Source organism: Macaca mulatta, chromosome 13, assembly GCF_049350105.2.
Source record: "Macaca mulatta isolate MMU2019108-1 chromosome 13, T2T-MMU8v2.0, whole genome shotgun sequence".
Taxonomy (NCBI): domain Eukaryota; kingdom Metazoa; phylum Chordata; class Mammalia; order Primates; family Cercopithecidae; genus Macaca; species Macaca mulatta.
In genome coordinates this window covers 89,411,062-89,418,158 of record NC_133418.1, presented here as the reverse complement: position 1 = coordinate 89,418,158, position 7,097 = coordinate 89,411,062, and the positions used below count along the sequence as shown (strand labels likewise).

The following is a 7,097-nucleotide window of genomic DNA, read 5'->3' as shown; positions in this document are numbered from 1 at the left end:
CACAGATTAAATACTAGACCAACACACATGAGCTGAGGAGGTCAGGCTCCTCCCCCACAGTGTAAGGCACGAATTCCTGGTGTCTCCACCCCCTTTCCCCAGTCTGCAGGTGGGCCCCCAGTCCATTGAGGGCATGCCCAGAGAAGGCCCTGGGAAGGTTCCCTAATCAGCTCAAAAGCAACTGATACAAACACTCTGGGGCAGGTCAGAGATTCTCTGGGGACCCTCCCACATCTGCCTCTTGCATCTATCACTAGCAAATACTAGGTCTTATTCATTTTTTCTAGCTATTTTTTTGTATCCATTAACCATATCATCTTACTCCCCAACACACACAGACTACCTGTGCCTGCCTCTGGTAACCATCCTTCTACTGTATCTCTATGAGTTCAATTGTTTTAAATTTAAGCTGCCACAAATAAGTGAGGATGTGCAAAGTTTGTCTTTCTGTGCCTGGCTTATTTCACTTAATATAACTGCCTTCAGTTTTATCCATCTTGTGGACAATAACAGGATTTCATTCTTTTTAGGGCTGAATAGCACTCCATTGTATATATATACCACATTTTCTTAATCCATTTGTTTGTTGATGGACACTTAACGTTCTTCCAAATCTTGGCTATTGTGAATAGTGCTGCAATAACATGGGAGCTCAGATATCTCTTCAAAACACTGATTTTCTTTCATTTGGGTACACATTTAGCTGTGGGATTGCTGGATTATACAATAGTTATTTTTTTTTGTTGTTTTTTGAGGAAACTCCAAACTGTTCTCCATAGTAGTTGTACTAATTTACATTCCCACCAACAGTATATAAAAGGATTCTCTTTTTTTCCGCATCCTTGCCAGCATTTGTTACAGCTATGTATTGGATAAAAACCATTTTAACTGGGATAAGATGATATTGTAGTTTTTATTTGCATCCATCTGATGATCAACGATGCTAAGCACCTTTTCATATGCCTGTTTGCCATTTGTAAGTTTCTTTTGAGAAATGTCTATTCAAATCTTTGGCTCAGTTTTCAATTGGATGATTAGATTCTCTTTCCTATAGAGTTGTTTGAGCTCCTTTAATATTCTAGTTATTAATCCCTTGTCACATGAGTTGGTTGAAATTATTTTGTCTGACTCTGTGGCTGTTTCCTGTTAAAACTGTTTTCTTTGCTGTGCAGAAGTTTTTTGACTTGTGATTTCATTTGCCCACTTTTGTTTTGGTTGCCTGTACTTGTGGAGTATTACTCAAGAAATCTCTGTCCAATCCCATGGAGAGCTTCCCTAATGTATTCTTCTAGTACTTTCATAATACAATGTCTTAGATTTCAGTATTTAATCCATTTTTATTTGACTTTTGCATATTTTCATTCTCATGCATATAAATATTAAATTTTCCCAGCACCATCTGTTGAAGAGACCATTTTTTTTCATAGTATGTTTTTGACACCTTTGTTTGCCTTCTCTATTCTGCTCTACTGGTCTATGTGTCTCTTTTTATGCCAATACCATGCATTTTGGTTACAATAGTCAGGTAATACGATTCCTCCAGGTTTGTTGTTTTTGCTTAGGATAGCTTTGGCTATTCTGGGTCTTTAGGGGTTCCATATAAATTTTATAATTTTTTTTCTGTGTCTGTGAAGAATGTCATTGGTATTTTGGATAGAGATGGCATGGAATCTGCAGATTACTTTGGCTAGACTGGACATTTTAACAATAATGATTCTCCCAATCCATGAATATGGAATATTTTTCTATTTTTTGTGTCTTCTTCAATTTCTTGCATCAATGTTTTATACTTTTCATTGTACAGATCATTCACTTCCTTCATTAAGTTAATTCGTAGGTATCAAATGTTATTTGTAGATACTGTAAATGGGATTACTTTCTTGATTTCTTTTTCTGATTACTCACTGTTGGAATAGAGAAATACTTGATTTTTGTACGTTGATTTTGTATCTTGCAACTATACTAAATTGGTTAAATTGGTTTATTAGTTCTAATTTTTTTTTTTTTTTTTTTTTTTTTGCTGGAGTCTTTAGGTTTTTCAAACACAAGATCGTATTATCTGCAAACAAGGATAATTTGACTGCTTTCTTTCCAATTTGGATGCCCTTTATTTCTTTCTCTTGTCTGACCGCTCTCAAACTTCCAGTACTATGTTGAGTAACAGTGGTGTTGGGGGGCATCTTTATCATGTTCCAGATCCTAGAGAAAAGGTTTTCAGTTTCTCCTCATTCAGAATGAGACTAGCTGTGAAACTGTTGTCTATGCCTTTTATTATGTTGAGATATATTCCCTTTGTACCCAGTTTTGATCATGAAAGAATGTTAAATTTTATCAAATGCTTTTTCAGCATCAATTGAAATGATCATATGGGTCTTGTCGTTCATTTTCTTGATATGATTTATCACATTTATTGATTTGCCTATGTTCAACTCTCCTTGCATCCCAGGGATAAATTCTACTTGGTCATAATGAATGATCTTTTTAATGTGTTGTTGAATTTGGTTTGCTAGTATTTTGTTGAGAATTTTTGCATGAAAATATGTCAGATATATCAGCCATTGATTTTCTTTTTGTATCGTGTCTTTGTCTGGTTTTGATATTAGAGTGACACCAGCCTTAGAGAATGCATTTGAAAGTATTCCCTCGCCTCTATTTTTTTGAAATAGTTTGAGTAGAATTTATACTAGCTCTTCTTTTAATGTTTGGTAAAATTCAGCAATGAAGCCATTGGGTCCCCTACTTTTCTTTGCTGTGAGACTTTTTTTATTACAGCTTTGATCATCTTACATTTATTGGCTTGTTCAGGTTTTGGATGTTTTCATAGTTAAATCTTGGTATATTGAATGTGTCTAGAAATTGATCTATTTATTCTCAATATTTCAATTCATTGCTGTATAGCTTCTCCTAGTAGACACTAATGAACCTTTGAATTTTTGTGGTATCATTTGTAAAGTCTCTCTGATTTTATTTATCTTAGTCTTCTCTTTTATCTTCTTAGTTAAACTGGCTAAACTTTTTTCAATTCTGTTTTATGTTTTCAAAATACAATTTTTTTGTTCTATTGATCATCTGTGTTGTTTTCTTCATTTTTATTTATTTCTGTTTTTACATTTATTATTAGTTTTCCTCTACTAATTTTGGGCTTGATTTGATCTTGTTTTTCCAATTTTTATGATGCATTGTTAGGTTGTTTATTAGATGTTTTTCTCCTTTCTTGATATCAGAGCTTTTAGCTACAAACCTATCTTAGTACTACTTTTGCTATATACCATAAGCTTTTGTATAGTTCCATTATTATTTGTCTCGAGAAATTTTTCAATTTTTAAATAATTACTTCATTAACCCTCTGATCATTCAGTAGCATATTGCTTAATTTCCATGTTTGTGTAGTTTCCAAAAATCCCCTTGTTATTAATATCTAGTTTTATTCCGCTGTGGTAGGACAAGATTCCTGTTATTATTCCAATTTTTTGAATGTTTCTAGTCTTGTTTTGTGACCTAACATATGGTCTATCCTTGAGAATGATCCATGTGCTGAAAAGAAAAATTTATATACTGCATTTGTTGGATTAAATAGTCTGTAAATATCTATTAGGTCCATTTGGTCTATAGTGTAGATTAAGTCCAATGTCATTTTGTTGATTTTTTGTCTCTGTCCAATGCTGAAAGTGTATGTTAAGATCTGTCCGGTGCTGAAAGTGTGTGTTGAGGTCGGTTGAGATTTCCAGCTATTATTGTATTGGAGTCTATCTCTCTCTTTCTCTCTAATATTTGCTTTATATCAGAGTGCTTCAGTGTTCAGCGCATATATATTTAAAATAGTTAAATCTTCTGGATTAATTGACTCCTTTATCATAATGACCTTTTCTCTTCTTATGATTTTGTCTTGAAATTTATCTTTTTTGATATAAGTAAAGTTTCACCTACTCTTCTTTGGTTTCCATTGGCATGGAATATCTTTTTCCATCACTTTATTTTTAAACTATTTATGTCTTTATAGATGAAGTGTGATTCTTGTAGGCAACAAATCATTAGGTCTTGTTTTGGATTCATTCAGCTACTCTATGTCTTTTTATTGGAGGATTTAGTACATTTACATTCTTTGTTTTTGTTGATTAGTAAGGAACTATTCCCACAATTTTGTTGTTTCTTGGTTGTTTTATTAGTCTTCTCTTCCTTGTTTCCTTCCCTCCTGTCTTCCTTTTATTGAAGATAATTGTCTCTGGTGGTATGCCTTAATTTCTTGCTTGTTATTTTTTTGTGCGTGTATCCATTGTATCTTTTCATGAGACTTGCAAATACTATCATATAACCCATTATTGTAAACTGGTGACAATTTTACACTGCTTGCAGGAACAAAGTAGCAAAAAGAAAACTAATAAAAATTCTATACTTTAACTTCCTTCCCACACTTTTTAACTTTCTGTAGTTTCTATTCTGTCTGTACCTGGCAAAGTTGTTGTATTTGTTATTTTTTTATAGGTTCATCTTTTCATTTTTCTACTTAACAGTAGTTTGCACCATTATAATTACAGTACCATAATATTCTGTGTTTTTCTATGTACTTACTATAACCAGCCAGTTTTGTACCTACAGACAAAGTTTCTTGTATTTTATTAACATCCTTTCCTTTCTGATCAAAGAACTCCCTTTAGCATTTATTGTAGGTTAGATCTGATGTTGATGAAATTTCTCAGCTTATGTTTCTCTGGGAAAGTCTTTATTTCTCTTTTTATGTTTGAAGGATATTTTTACGAAATGTACTATTCTAGGGTACTTTTTTTCTTCTACACTTTAAATATGTCATGCTACTCTCTCCTTCCCTTTAAGCTTTCCACTGACTGCTGTCAGATGTATTGGGGCTCTATTGTATATTATTTCTTTTTGCTATATTCCTGCTTTTAGGATTTTGAAGGAGTCTGATTGTTAAATGTCTTGAGGTAATCTTGTTTGGGTTAAATCTGCTTGGTGTTCTATAACCTTCTTGTACTTCAATGTTGATATCTTCTCTAGGTTTGGCAACTTCTCTGTTAGTACTCTTAGGAATAAAATTTCTACCACTTTTTCTCTACCTCCTCTTTAATGCCAATAACTTAGATTTGGCCCTTTGAGGCTATTTTCTAGATCTTGTAGGCATACTTTATGATTTTTTTTGTTGTTGCTGTTGAAAGGATATATATATATATATTTAGAATTAGGCAGCTAGACTCAGTTTAGATGATCCCAATTTCATTGGCAACATCCAAAGCATCGTAATCAGGAGCCAATTGAACATATGCCTTTTTCTCTCCATCAGGCTGAATCAGGGTGTTGACCTTGGCCACATCAATGTCATAGAGCTTCTTCACAGCCTGTTTAATCTGGTGCTTGTTGGCTTTAACATCCACAATGAACACAAGTGTGTTGTTCTCTTCTATCTTCTTCATGGCAGACTCAGTGGTCAGCAGAAACTTGATGATAGCATAGTGGTCAAGCTTGTTTCTCCTGGGGGCACTCTTCCGAGGATATTTGAGCTGCCTCCGGAGTCGCAGTGTCTTGGGCCGCCCGAAGGTGGGTGATGTGCGGATCTTCTTTTTTTTTGTGGCTGTGGACACCTTTCAACACTGCCTTCTTGGCCTTTAAAGGCTTCGCTTTGGCTTTGGCTTTAGGAGGGGCAGGAGCTTCCTTCTTTGCTTTCAGCGCCGTCTTGTGAAAAGGGCTACTTTATGATTTTTTATTCTTTTTTTGTTTATCTCCTCTGATTACATATTTTCAAATAGCCTGTCTTGAAGCTGACTAATCCTTTCTTCTGCTTGATCAATTCTGCTATTAAGAGACTCTGATACATTATTTAGTATGTCAGTTACATTTTTTTAACTCCAGAATTTCTGCTTGATTATTTTTAATGATTTCAATCTTTGTGTTAGATTTACCTGAAAGAATTCTGAAATTATTCTCTGTGTTTTCTTGAATTTCTTTGAATTTCCTCTAAACAGCTATTTTGAATTCTCTTTCTGAAAGGTTGCATACCTCTGTTTCTCCAGGATTGGTGTCTGTTACTTTACATTGTCTCTTTGGTGCAGTCATGTGTGTCTGGATGAACTGATGCTTGTGGATATTTGTCTTTAGTTGTGCATTGAAGAATTAGGTATCATGTCCTTCACGGGAAGGCTTTCCAGGTATTCAAAAGAAGATGAGTATTGTGATCTAAGCCATATCTGCATTAGGGGTCACCCCAAACCCAGTAACACTTTGGTTCTTGAAGATTTATAAAACTGCTGCCTTGGTGGTGTGAACCCTGAAAATCTGAAACTGGTCGCAGTTAATTTAGAAAGTTTATTTCGCCAAGGTTGAGGATGCACGCCCACGACACAGCCTCAGGGGGTTCTGACAACATGTGCCCAAGGTGGTCAGGGCATAGTTTAGTTTTATATGCTTTAGGGAGACATGAGACATCAATCAACATATGTAAGATGAACATGGGTTTGGTCTGGAAAAGGGGGATGACTAGAAGCAAAGACAGGGCAACTCAAAGCAGGGAGGTGGCTGCCAGGTCATAGGTAAATAAGAGACAAATGGTTGCGTTTCTTTGGGATTCTGATTAGCCTCTCCAAATGAGGCAATCAGATATGCATTTATCTCAGTGAGCAGAGGGGTGACTTTGAACAAAATGGAAGGCAGGTTGGCCCTAAGTAGTTCACAGCTTGGCTTGACTTTTCCCTTTAGCTTAGTGATTTGGGGGCCTCAAGATTTATTTTCCTTTCACAATGGTCTTGGATAAGATCTGAAATAATTCTCTGGATTACCAGGCAGAGACTCTTGTTCCCTTTCTTTACTTTCTCCCAAAGAAACAGAATCTGCCTTTCTATCCTGAGCCACCTAGAGCTGGAGAAGGGGTCACATAAGCATCCCTGTGACCACAACCATGGGGATTGTACTGGGTTAGACCTGAAGTCAGTAGAGCACTGGGTCTTATCCAAGGCCTAATCTAACCACTACCTGGCTACCACCTTTGTTTGCTCCAAGCCCTAAGCTTCTACTATCAGCTGGTGTTGAAGACAGCCAGTCTTGTGTCCTTCTGTTCAGGGTAGCAAGTTCCCTTAGGCACTGGGCTGGTC

At 35.6% G+C, this 7,097-nt stretch overlaps 1 pseudogene; it reads right to left on the bottom strand.

Annotated features, from left to right (window-relative positions):
• Positions 1 to 5,213: 5,213 nt before the first annotated feature.
• LOC106992898 (large ribosomal subunit protein uL23 pseudogene) lies at positions 5,214 to 6,066 on the bottom strand (annotated as a pseudogene).
• Between the last annotated feature and the right edge of the window lie 1,031 nt (positions 6,067 to 7,097).